Below are 18,361 nucleotides of genomic sequence, written 5' to 3'. Positions count from 1 at the left end.
ATATTCATCCATGGCACCTGCTGTGTGTGCCATGCCCTGTGATAAGCATTTTATTACAAATATTATCTGATTGGTCCGGATGAAAAGTAACTCATGCAAAGTTCCCTAGGTAGTACGATTGGAATCCAGAAGCACCTACCCCGAGCTCCTGCCCACGGTGCTGCCTTTCTGCCCTGCCTCATACATGAGAGCTTCTGAAGCTGTCCTGTGTCACCTGGATGAGAGAGCCTGCCTGAGGGAAAAAAGCAAACAACCCTGCCAAAGCCAAAAACCAAGAAAGAAGAGAAATCAAGTTCTGAATACAGCATTTGAACCCGTAGATCAACCCATACATCAAACCAACAGCACCTCTGCATGAAGATAATCATGCATGAAGCTCAGCCATCATGAAGCTAATCATGCGTGAAGCTAAAACCACCTCTGGACCAAGAGATGTACACCAATAAATTCTCTTCTCTCTCGCTCTCTGGTTTTTGCCAATTTAATCTTTTTGTTACTTGCAACAGAAGAAAACTTCACAAAGACACTGGAGAAATACAAATATTTCAGACTAGAACTTTAGAAATTTTATACCCTCATAAACTGTAGTGTTGGGAATCAATATTGGGTGGATCAATGCCTGTCTACAGCTAACTCATGTATGCGAACTTGCTGTTTTCTTTTTAACATTATCTGAGTTATGCTGGAATCAAAGGATGGGTTTTAAAAAGGGCTAAAATTTTATAAATAATAATCAACCAAGAGAATCCACCAGGATGTATAAATTACCAAATGAGACTTCATTTTTTTTTGCCCTACGGAGTGCGCTCCTGTGTTCCTTGGTGAAGGACATCCAGCAACCTGATATGTGAGGCAATATGATTCCTTCATGCTTGTAAATTAGAGCAGAGATTGTGGTTCCTTAATAGAATATAATGTTTCTAAAGAGGGATGATCTTCTTGAAAAGACTCTGCTGTGGTAATGCCCTGAAGAAATAAGAGAATTTAGGCATCATTGCTTCACAAACAGACTCTCACCCCGAGATGATTTGGGGTCCCTGGTTAGGGCAGAAAGTGAAAACAAAATAATTAGCAATAAAACCAGTCATTGAAACACACATCTCTTTCTTTTAAGCCACGGTGTAGTTTCTCTAACAGTGTGGGCTCTTGTTATAAATCGTAGACTGTCAACACATCAATCTGTCTAACCTGCCACCCAAACCCTCCAGGGTTTCCCTAGCTCTATCCCCCTGGCAGGGACATGAACACTCCCAGGGACGCTGGAAGGGGCAAAGGAACCCCAACTCCTGCTCACATTTGGTCCTGGGTCTTCCAATCCTTCAGAGCCTGAATGGGAAATTAATGTTCTGGGGCAGGACAATTATGCATGCGGGAACTATAGTAATTATGCTAATTGAGGAGACCTCTTTGTTGTGAGATTTCCAGAGCAGGAAGCAGCTTGTGTCAGAGATTTACTGTAGGAGTCCTAAAAATAGGACCCCCAGGTGTGCCCCAGGGGGTGATGACAGAGGTAGCTAGGAGGTTAATCTGGGAACAAAGAAAATGGGATGGAACGAAATGTTGACAGGCACTAACAGAAGGTCTAAGGCTGGGAGCCTCATAAATGAAGGGGAGGAGGGGGGGAATTGAGGGAGGAGGAGGCAAGAAGTCAAGAAGCTGTGCAAAGGAGCATCCTCTCTAGAAATTCATGAGTGGAAAAACAGTCAAGCCAAAAACGGGCTTCAAACAGCAAGGACAATAAAGGTTGCTCAGTGCTGATCAGAAGGGAGGCCAATGGGAGTCTAGGTGGGTGGTGGTGGAGCAGGTTTGGTGAGCAGGAGGTGGACTTGCAAAGAAGAAAGGTGTACTCAGATGCTGTCCAAGAAAGAAGGAGGAGCCCGAGAGTAATGAAGGGTCCCTCTTTCAGTGGCACCCTCAAAGGGCTACCTAGGAAGGTGCCATTAAACCTGGGGACACAGAATCATCTGGAACACCCCTAATTCTTTTCCTCTCAAGTTTATTCTTTTGCTGTAAAAGGTCAATGCAAAAACCAGATGCAAATGGACCACTGATTTACCCAAACTAACTTTAAGTTGAGAGGACATCTCTTGACCCAGAAAATGAGGAATCACCGTTTTTTTTTTTAATTTCCAAAACCAACCTTTTTCTCTGTGTAGGAACTTCTCCATGACCAAACCTACTGTTTCCCAAGAGAAAAACAAATAAAAAATCCTCTTTGCACGAATTTGAGTGCTGCTCCTAGCTTCAACTCTGGTTTTCTTCCTCCTTCCATGGCCACAGTCTGCAGCAAACAGGCCACACCCACTTCTACCTCTTTCTTATCATCTCTTCCCCCTCAACTCTGAGAATCATAAGTCAACCCCTTCCTCATCTTTACACTGAAACTGCTTTGGAATCCCCTCATCAACCAAAGTCAACGCCTTTCCTTGGAGCTACATCATTCTTGGCCATTCTGTGGCAATCAGAGTGTTATCTCAGAATCGGTGCCAATGACCCATCAGGGGTGTGATTCTCCAACCACTCCAAGATACTCTGTGGGAATGGTTTTCACTAGTATCAAAGTTCCGTGATGGCCTGACCACAGGGCAATTGGCTGGGCCCAACCCTCGACTTCAGTAGGTCTGGATGGGACCTGTAATTTGTGTGACAAGTTTCTAAGGGATGCTGATTATAGCTTGTCTAGGAGCCGTTCTTCAAGAATCATTGCTCAAATATCGGCAACTCAGCTTGTGCATTAAAATGGCCAGGAGCTAAGGCACTTATAAAAATATAATGTGTAGGCTCTACCCTGAACCAATTAATAAGATTATCTGGGTTGGGGTCTGGGCCATCCCTATGATTCTAACATCACTCAGAATTGACAATCTCTCCAATTGTTTCCTTCCCTAGTTCTCCTTTGTCATGTCAAGTTCTATGGTGACCATGAGTCAGGCTCAGTCCGTTGGATCTTTGCCCTTCAAGCTTGATATTCTTCCCCTCCAAGTGGGAAATTATGAGCCCTGACCTCAAATGGTGTCTCTGGGGGGAAAAAAAGATAAGGTCAGCTTTGAGAGATATTTGGGATCTAAAAATAACTCTACTTAATGACCAAATAAATATGGTCACTGGAAGAACACAATTCACTTATTTGGTAGTAAGCATACAAACAATATCTGTAGTCCTTTTCAAATACTAGGAAGACCATAGTCAACATCCCCTCCTGCAATAGTTTTTCACAAATATTGTGCCCAAACCTGGATCCACCAGATAGAAAATAGTTTACTCATATACTCAGAGATCAGAAGGCAATCTCCCTTTGGTACCTTGCCATAAAAATAATTATGCCTATCTGGAAATAAGATTTTGTTTTTGTTTTGTTTGTTTCATGTTCTTGGAGAATTCTTTTCCTTTCTTTGCTTTTTTCTCCCAAAAAGTCCAAACATCAGTGCTCATACTACTCTTGCTAATTGTGTTTTGATATCTACTTTCTTTCTCTCTATACCCATTGACACACAAACAACGTTTTCTTCCTTTTCTTTACTATTTTTCCCTCTTTGCTTACAAAGTAGTCATTCATTTCAGGAATGGAAGGTGGATCAATATTAACACATTTATCCATAAATTAATTTTCACAACAAATTAGATATAGGCAGTGAAAGGCATTTGATAAATTTCAGCAATCACACTATTGCTGAAATAAACATAAATGCCCTGAGCATGATGAAGACTATTATCAAAGCCTAAAATCAAACATTAAATGTAAAATAGTAAGCAATCTCATTAAAGTCAGAAAGAAAATAGGAATGCCTTCAAGCATCTGTTGTATTCATCATGGCTTTGGCGATTCTAGCTAATGCAATAATAAAAGAAAATAAAAATGAGTGGTATACATTTGGAAAGGAAAAGAGAAAATTATCTTTATTTATAGATTATACAACCATATGCCTATGTTAAAAAACAAAATTCAAAGGAGTAAATTTGAAGATCAAATTAGCTTTATTCAGTGATTCATGATTCAGGCAGCAACCCATCTAGCAGATAGAAGGGAGCTCTGAGGAGCCATGTAACACGGAAGGTTTTTAGAGACAGAAAGGGGGAAGAACAAGAAAAGAATAGATTGTTTCATGCAAAGTCACCTTCCTATGGAGGATGGATGGATGACAGACAGATTACTTCACTAATGCTAACCAGGTAATTCCAGACTTACTAGTTAAGGTCACATCCTGGGAGAGACTGACATTTCAGTTACTTCCTGGTTTGTTGAAGTGGGGCTTAGCACAGGGGACTCTATTTTGGACCTGTTTCTTTTTTAACACATAGAACACCCGAGAAAATATATTAATACTTTTTGAAACTATGACAATTAAAGGCAAAGTGTTTTTTACCGGTTAATAAACACACAAAAATGCAAAAATCCTCTTTGTACTAGCAGTGGTTATTTACACTGAAAAGAGAGTTTTAAAAATTCCATTAATGATCACATTAGAAACTTTAAATTTCTAAAGAGTCAACGTAGCAAAAAAGGTCTATGTGCAGAACACAATAAAATCATAAAATATCTAAATAAGTGGATGGAAAAAATATCAGAAAAAAGTCAATCTTTCTCAACACAAATAAATTTAACTTCCCATAAAATCATAACGGGTTCTTTAATGAAAATGGTGAAATGATTTTAAAGTTTATATTGAAAAATCAATGTGGAAGAATTGCTAAGATATTGTAGAAAAAATGTAGACCTGAAAGAGACTATGAATTGTTGCTATCAAAGTAATATTTTACTGGCACAAGACTGAAGAAATCAGTGGAATAGAGTCCAGAAATAAATCCAAGTATATATAGGAATTTAATATATGATAATGGTGGTATTTAAATTCAGTCATGAAAGAATGGTTTATTTTATAAATGAGACTGGAATAATTGGCCATTCATCTGGAATAAAATAATGATAGTCCCTTACTTCAGGCCATAGACAAAAATAAACTTCAGCTAGATTAAAGAACTAATGTAAAAAATGGAGGAAGAATGATTATTAGGAGAAAATTTAAGAGAATATTTATCTAGCCATTGGGCATGAAAGTTCTTATTAAGCAACAAAGGAACCTGAAAGCCATTTTTTAAAAAAATAAATTTTATTTCAAAAAACCAGCAAATGGCAAAGGACACCATAAATAAAGTCCAGAGGCCTATGATAGATTGGGGGGAAAATATTTGCTAATATTAGAGAGTCAGGAGTTAGTATTCCTGTTGTACAAAAAAAGACAAAATAATTTTTTGTAAATCAAATGGCTACCAGACAACTAGGCATGAAATAATCAGCAGGAAATTTATCCAAGAAAAAATGCAAAGAGCCAACAAACATATGAAAAGAAAATTTGGCTCACCTGTGAACAGGCAAAGGCAAATACAAATGCAAATAAGATGCCTTTATTCACCCTCCTATTAGAAAAAACTCACAATACTGATGATGATGGTGGTGGTGGTGGTAATGATGATGGTGATGATGCCTTATCTAGATTGTGCCAGCAGCTGTTCCAAGCATCTTACACAGAACACCTCGTTTAATCCAATCAACAACCTGTGAAGTAGTCATTATTATAATCCTCATTTTATAGATGAGGAAACTGTACATGCACACCTGAAACGAAATTCTCAAAGAACAGTACTCATCCTGGCGATCTGATCAAATAGCTCAGAATTACTATCAGATCCTATGTTACTTTACTTAAACACTGTTGATCAGGACCCAGTATATTGCTCTTTATCACACAGAAGTGGAAAAACCTACAGTGCAAACCACACTAACCCAGAGAGACATACAAAAAACATTAAAAATAAAAAAAAGTTTCTGAGTAATGTGTGCAGCGAGATTTCTTTTATGGAAGAAGAAGGGAAAGATGGGCGACGCATTCTGTATTTGAGTATGTACTTTGTAGAAATGGATATTGTGCTGATGAGTCCAGAAAACAGTTGTAGAAGGAGCCACATCTAGCTATTCATGCTGGTTACCCCAGGGGTTCAGTCCTGTCCACTGCACACATTACTCTCTGTAGGACTGGCTGTGCTGCAGCCAGTGAGCCAGGGGGACCCAACACAGAGAACGCTGCCCCCCTCCCCATGTGGACGTGGCAGGGCTGTGGTGTGGGTTTTGTTTTTTTGTTTTTTTTTGAAAGGCGGCTGGGCAACCCAAGCAAAATCATGTCTACTTTCTAAAAAATCCTCTTCATTTAAGTTCACTAAGGTTTGCAACATTGTGTATTTATAAATATGGTTCAGTAAGATTCTGGATTCTTAGCACCATATTCTGTGCCAAACTGACACTAACAGCTAATACTGTGCTTCTTAATGTCACATCATAGTTTCCTGATTTCGTAGTAATGAGGGGCAGGGGACGGAACAATTGATCCCTGTAAATATGGGGTGCAGAATATTTATTTTTCTTAATATGTATTTTAAGCACATTGATTTTGTCTAAGTGAGTCCTGTTCGGTTGTGGAGTGGACCTGGGCAGCAAGTGGTTCCCTGGCGCTCAGTGGTCGCGCTGTGAACTGTGCACGTGGGCTGTGGCCAGCAGGTGTGGATGGCAGGGCAGCCAGTGCAGCCTCCATGTCACTGTCACGGACAAAGTAATAAATCCTGTTTATCTGCTCATCTGACTTCATCCATTTTGCATCTTACTGAAAAAGTAGTGTCCGTGGTTTTTTTTTTTAGAAATTTTTTTTAAATTTTTATTTACTTAGGATAGTCACACAGAGAGAGAGAGAGAGGCAGAGACACAGGCAGAGAGAGAAGCAGGCTCCATGCACCGGGAGCCCGATGTGGGATTTGATCCCGGATCTCCAGGATTGCGCCCTGGGTCAAAGGCAGGCGCCAAACCGCGGAGCCACCCAGGGATCCCAGTGTCCATGGTTTTGATATCATTGATTTAAGCCTATTTTTAAAATAATGCATGTCTGCTTTAGATAATTTTGAAAATAAAGGTGTATGAGAGAATATATACAGTCACCCATCACCACTGTTCTGCCACAAAGCACCGTTTCCCTCCCGGTAGCGGTGGGACAGCAGTGTGAACCCAGCAAGATCATGTCTCCATCCTCCTTCAGTTTTTTTCTAAGTGCATTAAAATGGTTTGCAGTTTTGCGTATCTGTAAATAAAAATTCTGGATTTTCACTATCAAAAAAAAATATCTGTAGGACAAAGATTTCTACTGTATTTCACAGTTTTGTTTGTTACATTGCAAAAAGAATGCTTTGCTTTCAGATTTCTTTCTTTCTTTTTGGTGCTGCCATAGTTTATTTTTTTATTTACATTTTAGTAATTTAAATTCAATTTGCCAACATATAGTATAACACCCAGTGCTTTTGGATTTCTTTAAGAACAGTTTGACGAATTAGGACAGAAGACTTTTGTGATCTTTTGCAAACTTCTGTGCTCTGGGATAAAATCTGTTTTTCTAACTTTATTACATCCCATGCTTAAATGGTCCCCATTCAGCATTTGGCTCCCAGTTATTAAAAAACATAAATCTTTCAATTCCATATATAAAACATACTGGGAGAGGAGTAAACCTGATTATGGTGACTTCTTATCAAGCTAGGGGGGTAAATGATTATTCTCACCTATTGTAATAATGCAATTGAGATTTATTTATTTTTATTTTGAGAGAGAGTGTGAGAGCATGGTGGGGAGAGGCTGCAGGAGAGAGAGAGAGAATCTCAAGCAGACTCCCACTGAGCGCAGAGCCCAAAGTGGGACTTGATCGCATGACCCTGAGATCATGACCTGAACCAAAATTGAGTTAGTTGCTCAACTCACTGAGCCAGCCAGGCACTCCTAATAATCCAATTGAATGAAAGGCATGGGACTGCAGGGGAAAATATCCAAGAAAAGTCACAAAAGATGTTTATAGGAGAGAGGTATAATTCCATGTGAATGAAGTTTCATTCCTGTATTTATTCATTCACTCACTCCTTCAGCATGTAGCTGATTGGATTTATTTTCCTTTTTGACATGACCAACCTGCCACCTCTCTTTATATTCTGCACTATATATATAATAGCTCATTTCATTGCTAGAGGCTTCCCCTATATTTTAAAAAATATTTTATTTATTTATTCAAGAGAGAAGACACAGAGAGAGGCAGAGACATAGGCAGAGGGAGAAGAAGCAGGCTCCCTGTAGGGAGCCCGATGCAGAACTTGACCCCAGGACCCCAGGATCATGTCCTGAGCTGAAGGCAGATGCTCAACCACTGAGCCACCCAGCTGTCCCGAGGCTTCCCCTATAAACCATGTTTAGTATCCCCTTTACTCATTCCTCCAGCTGAACTGTTCAAGATTCTGGGGGCTTAAACACCAAACAAGCCTGATTCTTTCTTTCAAAGCTTAAGAGAGAGAAAACAATGAGAAATTTCAATCAACTTCTATGGGTGTTAGTGCTGTTGGCCGGTTCCATCCTCTGGGCACATGCCAGCACTGCACAATCCTGCCCACTTGGGATCTGCTTTGGCCAATGCAGTGAGAGCAGGAGTGAGGTCTCATTTGAGATCCAGTGTGTGCATCTGCCAAGTGCCTTTCTGCCTCTGCAAAGATAAAAACAGGCATCACAAAGCATTTCCCAACAGTCTGAGTCCTCATGACGGACATGCAGAGTGAGTGAGAAATAACCTTGTGCTGTGTGAAGCCACTGAAAGTTCAGTGCTGCTCGTTACCACAGCACAATTTCGCCTATCCTGACTGATACACTCCATGAGCACTTAGGTGTTGCTTGCAAACTCCTGGCACGAATACTGTTATAGATGGTTCCTTGCCATTAAATACCTGTTTGTCCACTGCTGTGGTGATGTCTTTGCTCTCTGGAAACTCACCAGAGCCCAAGTGGTACACAGAGTGGGCTTTGGACTATAACAGTTTTAGTTACGCTCAAGTTCTTAACCTTATTCTCTTTGAAGGAGGACACTGTTGCCTGGTTGGCTGAGTACAGAGTAGCTTCTAGTCTCAGCCACTGGCTACACAGGAGTTCTTAGAAACCCTTCAGGCCAATGTTGCACTCAGGTCACCAAGGCAACCACTGACCTCACAGAGAGCTTCTCTTTGGAATTGCTGGGGTCTTTTCTGATCAAGCATATTATCAAGACCACTTTTGATCACTTCATTATGACAAACTAATTTCACATACTGGGATAAGGGTTTTAGATTTCCATCTCTTGCCCCCAGAAAACCCCAGATTTCACTTACAATGGGTCAACTCCTTCCAAGGCATTCGTATTGAAGAATCTCAGAGAAAAACTACCCTCATCAAACCATAGAAGGTTGGGTTATATTCAGTGCTGGGCTAGAGCCAGGTCATACAGGCTCGTGAAAACCAATTATGTATATTTTTTCCCAACTCTGCCCTCAGTGCCTCATGTAGGTGGCTTGAAATCAACCACTACGGGAGTATTTACACAATAGAAGTCAGCAATTGCTACAAATCAGGATTGTTGTTTTTTCCCTTGGAGATCCAGTTGTTAAACATTTACCAGCACGCCACTGATTACATCCATCCTCCTCTCCTACAGGTGTCCACTGCCTCACAACTTCCTAATTGAGAGGGCTCACTAATTTGACCGATATAAGGCAAATCCTTCTATCATTGCCCCTAAGTCTTAGTGATCATTAGCTTACTATTTTAAATTTCACTTCACTTGATCCTCTATTACAAAGAAACTGTAATTAAATACCTACTATGTCCCAGGTACTAAGAATATGAGGACAAACACAATAAATCCTTCCTTCTCTGTTGGAGTTCCACTGGAGATGTCTAGAAGATCAAGAATACCTACCTCTGATATAAGATATTCTTATTTTATCATACTCTTTGTCATTTTTGCTTACCTTAGTTTCCTCAGAGTAGCCGAATTAATTTGTGTTATTATTTCAAGTACAACAACTGTTACTGTTTTGTTTGGCCCATGATACTTCCCTTTGGGAACTGTTCTGCTCTACATCATGTAATTCTAGTAGAACTGTCATGCTGATGGGAGTGTCCACTGCCCCAGTGATAAATCTATGGCTGAGGATAGCAAGATTATCCAACTCCCTTAGACACAGAGACTGTTCCAAGGTAGCCTTATGGCCCAACTTCGGTCAGTCACTCCTTTTACAGAGACTGATTTGGATTCTGGAATCCTGAAAGGTCATCAATCCTTCTGAAAGCATGAGGGACACCTGGGTGGCTCAGTGGTTGAGTGTCTACCTTCAGCTCAGGGTGTGATCCAGGGTCCTGGAATCAAGTCCTGCATCAGGCTCCCTACAGGGAGCCTGCTTCTCCCTCTGCCTGTGTCTCTGCCTCTCTCTCTATGTCTCTCATGAATAAATAAATTAAATATTTTTTAAAAAAATCCTTCTGAAAACATGAGACTTAAGAACCTTATAAACTTGGAAAAGTCTCATTACATAGAGATAGTCTGTGAGAGAATGAAGCCAACACAGATGAAAGCAGATGGTGGGAGGGTCAGAACACGATCATATTGTTTGCTTAAACCTCAATCTATTCATGCCTGAAATGGAACTAACTCTTGGACTTTTCAGTTACGTGAATTGATTGTGATTCCTTTTGGCTTAGACTGACCTGAGTTGAGTTCCTAGCAGGTGAAACTGATAAGAGTTTTGTTGAGTACAACAAAGTGCTGCTTGAATACAGAGTAGCACCAATCAAATCTTAGCAAACAAGTCTTTGACTCCCTTTCTACTCTTTTCTTGGTCATCTTCCATGGAAGCAATGAAGGCAAGCCAACAACTCTTGTGACATTGTCCATATCACCTTCTCCTGCCTCCTTAGTCTCTGCTTCTCTCTTCTTTCCCCTCACCTGGCCCTAGACATTGGGTGTCTTCTCAAATGGGGAAACTCATTATGCACACATGTACCTGAGTTGCTTGCTGATGGCTTTATGGCTGAAGAGTTATTTTCTGCACTTGTTTTCAGTTTTTTAGTGTGAAATTCATGGTTAGTTATTCAACCTGGGGGGAAGAAACAGGAACATTGCTTATAGTAGTTTGGTAAACTCTGTGGATCCAAGTAGTGGTAGAGGTGGAAGTAATTGCAGAAGGTTGAGGAGTAAGTAGCAAGGAGTTCAGAATAATGGAGCTATTGGTGATGTTTGGGCATAAACTGAAGGAAGGAAATCAGCAGCCAAAAGGGTGATGAATCCTTTAAAATTTTTATTCTATTCATTTGGGGGAAAGCTCAACTTCCTCTAATTTGAACAATGGAAGGGGCCTAAGGGGCCAAATCTGGGGACTCTTAAGCCATTACTGTCTTTCATTCTGGAGAAGCCAGTCTGAGATGATATTCTCAATGATGCCAAAAGGCATCCAGGAATCTGCCAAGACGAGTAGTGGGTTTGATTACCTATAGAGAGTGTGGATCCCTCTCCCCGGCCTATGATTTATTTGCTGCTTTATGAGCTGAATTGGGATGTTCTACTTTTAATTGGGGTGGTCTTTTTGAAATCAGAACTTCCAGAAAAAAAAAAAAAAAGTAAAACCACAAATTACACCCAAGGTACAATACATTATGGAGATATCCCTGATCCTTTGAGATCCATGAAAATAATCTCACTTTCAAGAGAAATTACCCATCTTTGCTAGAAGTGCACATGCTCCCATGACATCTGTAATGAGAGACTCTGAAAAGGCTGCAGTAATAGAAATCCCTCTTTTGGAGGAAGGGCTCTGGAAGGTCTACGTGGACCGTGAGTGTACAGAAAGTATCAGAGCCTGAGCCTGCATATCATTCCATCAATCTGTGTAAGGAAATATTGATATCAATCACCTTGATCCTTTGTTTACCCATTCATTGATTCACATATTCAGCAGACTCTCCCAAACCAGTGCAGAGCACCAGAGATACACATATTTAACAGCAATGACAAATAAAAAGTAGCACTTACCTTGCAGGTTTCTAATAAGAGAGACAATATCATAGTAATATATGGTAAATATATGCTAATAACAGATGTTGTCAGGACATTCTATGAATGTATGGGGAGGAGAAGGAAAAACTGAATTCTGAGTTCACAAGAGCTGGCAAGAAACAGGGGTAAACACCAGTTATCTGAACTGAAGCACAAGATCTATGCACTGGGTCCCACCTGTTACTGACTAACTGCATGATTTGAGGGATGACCGGCCTCAGTTTCCTCTACTGAAAAATTGAGATGTGGGCTGTAGAGTTCTCTGGTTATCATGATCTGTGTGGGTTGGGGTGAGCATTTTAACTGGCAAAGCATCTGCTCGAAAAGATTTGCACCCAGTCCAATCTTTATCTTCTCGCCGACATTTCCAAATACAGCGCAATTTCCTTGTCTTGTCTGATTAGGCTGATCTTAAGCAGACTGTGATTTAGAGGGAGAAAAAAGTATTTCTAACAGTTTCAAACCATTTATCTTGATTAAAAGGATAGTCTTTATATCCAAACAAGCCTGTCTTACTTAAACCTGCAGGAAGAAAAGGCCTTCATCCTGAGTAATGGATGATCAGTATTTTCTGTAATCCTTCCTAAAATCTGAGTTAAAAGGATATCTTGGAAACACACAAAGAGATCCAGAAATGGGCCTATTTCTGTGTTAAAACGAAACCAAAACCAACCGAGTGACAAGAATTTATGACCCTACAGGCCCTCTCATTATTACCTTCTTCCTCCCCTTCCTTCTCTTAGTACTTGAAGGTTATGCTGGCTCCCTTGGCCTCACCTATTTTTTTTTTTTTTTTTTTTTTTTGGTGTGTGCATCCCACCAGCAGCCAGAGTCCACCCCCCAGCCACAACTTCGAAACTGTATCCTCCAGGGCAACAGTCTCTCCTGGTTGCCAAATCTTCACTGAGGCTCCTTGTCCTCATTCCATAGAGTAAGTCTCAGAGTTTGACACTATTCTCTTTCCCCTGAGCTCCTGGGACACTAATCTTTCTGAGTTTTGCTCCTTTGAAGAACATTGCCTGTTTATCACATGCCAGGAACCCTGCTAAGGATTTGCCCTGTGGCCTCATGTACTTATCAGGGTATCCCCAAGGAATGTGTGTTAGGAATGTCCTTTCACAGAGAGTGACTGTAAAGTGAGTGCTTAGGACTGATTCCATGCAGGAGCCCTCCTCCCACAGCTTCATTGCCTCCCCACTTTATTGTCCAATCTGCCCCAACTCCCTCTCTCTCACCAAACACTATCCAGGAAGATGGTGGCCATATGCATGTATTTAACCCTGCAATGGCAACCCCAAGCCTGCCTTTCCAGCCTTTTCCAGGTCCCAAAGCATTCACCCATCTCACATTTGTATATTCCTCAGTCAGCTCAACCAAAGCGGGGGTGGAGTCAAAGGAGAAGAAAATACATAGTTATTTTTCCACCAAAATGTAAATGTTTCCCCCTTCGCTTCCTCTTCCAGTGACAGCACCACCATTTTTACCATCAACTACCGCACAAGAGATAGGAGTCATTCCCACTCTGATTTTGTCCCCCTCACTCTCCCCATCAGGCTGGTCCCCAAATTCGACTAGCTCCATCTTAACGTAAGTTACATCAGCCCAGCTTCTCTTGACTCACATTTGACCCCCTCTACCATCACTGGTGCCCTCATCTTTTTTTGCCAGGATTCCTTCAATCTCCTCCTGACTGGTCTTTCTCCAACAGTGTATGCCGCTGATGTGTAACGTCTACAATGTTCTGGTAAGTCAGCCTTGATTAAAGAGGACATTTTGCAAGGTTCTAAGGTCTATGCAATTTTTTTTTAGAAAGTCATTCAGGAAAACATGTTTATGTTAGGTCTTCTGGGACATGTCTTTCGATCTGAGTCCCTTTCTCTGTGTATAGAAATGATGTTGTTAAAAACTCTGTGGAGATGATAATTGCATTTACCTAATTAAGTTACATTGGTCTGTCTGGAATTGAAGTTTTTGTGGGTCAAAAATAATGGAACACTGCCATGCTGCATGACTCAACCGGATATATGTCCATCTCCCCATCTCCTCTGGAAGTCCATTAAGAGAAAAAGCTACTTTTTTGTTGCTAGAGCCCAGCAGTATGTCTCTCTAGTAGGTCAATAAATGTCTGCTAAGTCTAATTGAATGGATAAATTCAATATAACACTATTTCTAAGGTAAAGCTCTCCATCGTCTTACTTGAGTGAGGCCCCCTTCCCAGTGTCCTTCTTTCCATATCCACAACCCTCTAAATGTAAGAATTCCCAAGATCTTTTTAAATTTTTACTTACAGAACTTTTCTTGTGGTCTTGTGGCCTTTCCAGGTTTGTCTATCCTCCCCACCCATACACACCACCCCCAGACATTTACCACACTTATGTCTCCAGTCCCATCTCTCCCAAACTCTACTCTAATTTCTATCTGAAATTTCCAACTTATGGGTGTTTATAGGGCATCTCATGGGGATGTTCTCTCTATATATAGACATCCTAAAATAGAACACATCGAGTGTCTCTAGCCTCCATACGGACATCCCCTACAGGTCTGTTCTTCTCCTCCTACAGCACATCTGGGTTAATGCCACCACATCTTCCCAGTATTTTGGGTTCAATACCCTGTAGTCATCTTAGACTAAATCATTGTCAGTTGTCTTTGCCTACTTCTAAACCAACCTCTGACATCTCCTCCTTGTTCCAGCCCTGCCGACACCCCCATTCATCAAGTCTCATCTGCCTTTCGCATATCCCATCCTATAACCAAGAACAATATTTCTGAAATGTAAATCATATCATACGTCTTCCCATCTTAAAAACTTTAATAGTTTCCCATTGACATAACACAAATGTATGGTGTAAATGTTTTTTAATGATTTATTTATTTATTTTTAAGAAAGCAAGAAAGCACAAGCAGGTGTAGGGCAGAGGAAGAGGGAGAGAGAGAGAGAATTCTCAAGCATACTCCTCACTGAGGGTGGAGCCTGACCTGGGGCTTGATCCCAGAATCTTGAGATCATGACCGGAGCCCAAATCAAGAGTCAGATACCTAACTGAGCTATCCTGGTGCCCCATGCACAGTATAAATATTAACAGAAGGTTATTTAAGCTAGAGGAAAGGAAAACAGGGAAGAGTTTCTCAGACCAGACTGCCCTCAGGAAGGTGAGCTTTGAGCCAGACTTTGTAGGAAGAGACGGGTTTAATCTCAACTACACCAGGGGAAGCAGAGATGTCAAGAACAGAATTGACAGGAATTCCTTTCTGATCCCAGTGCCTCATAAATTACTGCATCTAAATCAGAAAATGCTATTTGTCAGACTTTCCATATCAGATGACAACATTATAGTAATTATTTTTGACAGTCTAAGTGTTTCCACTGAAAAATTGAGAAGCAAAGCAGAAAAAAATTCTAAGAGCTCTGTTGTCAGCATTTTATGCTGTTGCAATACTTGTGCATTGAAGATTCGAAGGGAAATGGAAGTGTAGACAGTTTTGCTACCGAGAAACAGGCCAAATATTTGGGATTTAAATTGAAGAGTTATTTTTCACTGTTGCAGACTTAGAACATACTTGACTATTTGTTCCAGGAACACATTTTGTGATTCTGCCAAACAGAATTATGATCTCGGAGGATCAAGGTGACAAAAACTACTTCAAATATTTTATAAGTAGGTGTACATCAATCAATCAACAAAAATCCTTGGGCTCAATTTGTTTCAATTCCTGCATTTTTGTGAGGCATGTAAAAGGGAACAATCTGTTTTTTTTAAATATTCATACCAAAATAATGAAACGCCCACGTCAGTTCAATGCTCCATCAACTTCTGAAATAATTAGTACATAGAATATAAATTAGCCACCCCCCCCCCCAGTACTCTCGGGAAAATCTGAAATGCAGAACAAGCACTATTATCAGATTTATATTAATACATTTAAACCTTAGGACATTTAAGCCATAGTCTCATTCCTTCCCACAATCTATCAAATTTCCAGTCTATTTTTAGGGTTATGGTGGCATTTTAACACTAAATAGTATGATAGCAGGGTACAAGAATAAGGAAAGAATAACGAAATGGAAATGACATCAGTCATAATAATAATAATAATAATAATAATAATAATAATATAATTCATGCAGCTCAGTTACTCCTTATTTAAGGCCATCTGGTGGAAACCATCTTGGTCATATGCTAAGGAGACCTCAAGACCGAAGTGAGGTTTTCAGTCTCCCCAGCTGAACTTAGATTCTATGTGGCAGAAAAAGGAGAGATGAGTTAGAGCACCTTCAGGTGCTTGTTCCAGGAACACAGCAGGATGAAATTCTGCTTGTCTTCCAGCGGCCATGAATCCCTGAATCCTCTTGCCTACACAGCTGCAGGGACTCTGGGAGAAGGAGCATCAGAAATACGTGGAGAGGAGTGTGCCAGAAAACACTCGCAGGTACAGCTTTTTAATGTGGTTTAACTCTACTCACTAGAGAATAAGTCTCAGTGACTGGGTGGGGACAGCCACGGAGTGGGCAGAGGTGGATGTGGCATGAGGGAAGGTGGCCATAGCATTTCTTGCCCCATTACTCTGTAGATCAGTCATTGCACGTGTCTGACCCTGTGAGGGCGCTGGCTCCTGGGCACTTGCCTGTATCTCTCACTTATCTGACCCTTGAGCCATCTCTTTTCCAGCAGTCTCTTCCCAGCAGACGACGGATGGTTTCACGGACTTCAGCCCTGCCTTCATGTGTCCATTCACAGGCCCAGTTTCTGTTACTGCAGAAGTATCCAGAGGGCGGGGACTTATGTCTCCTCTTTGTCCCTTCCGCAGTCTGGAGGCTAGAAGTCCAACATCAAGGCATCACATGGTCAGGTTCCGGTGAGATCTCTCTTCCTGGCTTGTAGACAGCCATCTTCTCAGTTCCTCACGTGGTGGGGAGATCTCTGGTGTCACTTCTCTGTGATGTCTCTTGTTATGAGGGCACTTATCCCATCATGAGGACCCCACGTTCATGACCTTCTCTGACCCTAATCCACTTCCAAAACATCCCACTCCAAATACCATCACACTGAGGATTAGGACTTCAATATATGAATGGCAGGACGGGGAGTGTAGGGGACAATTCAGTCTACCACAACATTATCAAATATTTGGTGCTTTCTCCAGACCTTTCTCTAATCCAAGGGAGAGGGAAAAGAGATGGGGGCGGGGGGGGGGGGAGAATTTGTTACTCTTTATTACAAACCTACTATTTTGTAACTACTTTTATTGACAGATTTTTTTCATAATTATCTTACTATGTCAGTGCCTAGAGATTCTTCTCACTGCTTTCGATACCTTCATAATAGTGAACAGTATGGAGTCTATCATTAATAAGATAAGATTTTGGTTCAAAAGACAGATTGAGGGTGTCTGGGTGGCTTAGTTGGTTAAGTGTCTGCCTTTGGCTCAAGTTATGATCTCAGGTTCCTGGGATCAAGTTCTGCATCGGGCTCCCTGCTCAACGGGGAGCCTGTTTCTCCCTCTCCCTCTGCTCCTACTCCCTGCTCGTTCTCTCTCTCTCTCTCAAATAAATAAAATCTTAAAAAAAAAAAGACAGATTGAACAAATGCATGTATATGTACCCCTTTTGAATATCCCATTAAAATTATATATGGATTTGATATATACATATATTTGAATTATGCATTAGATACAATTGAATTATATTAGTTATAAATATATATAGTTTGAAATATTATATATGTAACAAAAAATAATTTGAATATACAAATAGTCCCTGACTTATGACGCCACTTAATGGCGTTTTGACTTTACGTTGGTGCAAAGGAAAGGTTCTGCAGAAATCAGACTTTGAATTTTGAATTTGGATCTTTTCCTAGGCTAGCAGTATGTGATCAATCCTCTCTCATGATGGTGGGCAGGAGCAGCTAGACACACCCCCAGTCAGCCACGCAACTGTGAAGGTAAATAACTGATGCTCATATAACTATTCTGCTCTGATACAGCAGTCTTTTTCTTTTTTTTTCATTTTCAGTACAGTAGTCAACAAATTATATGAGATATTCAACCCCTTATTATAAAATAGGTTTTATGTTAGGTGATTTTGCCCAACTGGAAGCTAATGTAAATATTCTGAGCACATTTAAGGTAGGCCAGGCTCAGATATGATGTTTGGGAGGTTAGGTGTATTAAATGTATTTTTGACTGACAATATTTTCTCTTTTAAAAAATATTTTATCTATTTATTTAGAGAGTGAGTGTGTATGTGTTTGGTTAGGGGTGGGGCAGAGGGAGAGGGAGAGAGAGAATTTCCAGCAGACTGTGCACTGAGCACAGAACCTAACATAGGGCTCCATCTCACGACCCTAAGATCATGACCCCAGCTGAAACCAGGAGTCGAAAGCTCAACTGACTGAACCACCTAGATACCCCTCAACTGACAATAT

General features: G+C 40.7%; 1 long non-coding RNA gene across 1 annotated transcript; it reads right to left on the bottom strand.

Annotated features, from left to right (window-relative positions):
- Positions 1 to 5,381: 5,381 nt before the first annotated feature.
- On the bottom strand, positions 5,382 to 9,096 carry LOC144305314 (uncharacterized). Its single transcript, XR_013372368.1, has 2 exons — positions 8,797 to 9,096; positions 5,382 to 5,554 (listed from the first exon to the last, which is right to left on the bottom strand). It is a non-coding gene; the product is annotated as an uncharacterized LOC144305314 (long non-coding RNA).
- Between the last annotated feature and the right edge of the window lie 9,265 nt (positions 9,097 to 18,361).

Source organism: Canis aureus, chromosome 3 (assembly GCF_053574225.1).
Source record: "Canis aureus isolate CA01 chromosome 3, VMU_Caureus_v.1.0, whole genome shotgun sequence".
NCBI lineage: Eukaryota > Metazoa > Chordata > Mammalia > Carnivora > Canidae > Canis > Canis aureus.
The sequence above is the reverse complement of the archived record's forward strand: the minus strand, read 5'-3'. Positions and strand labels throughout refer to the sequence as shown.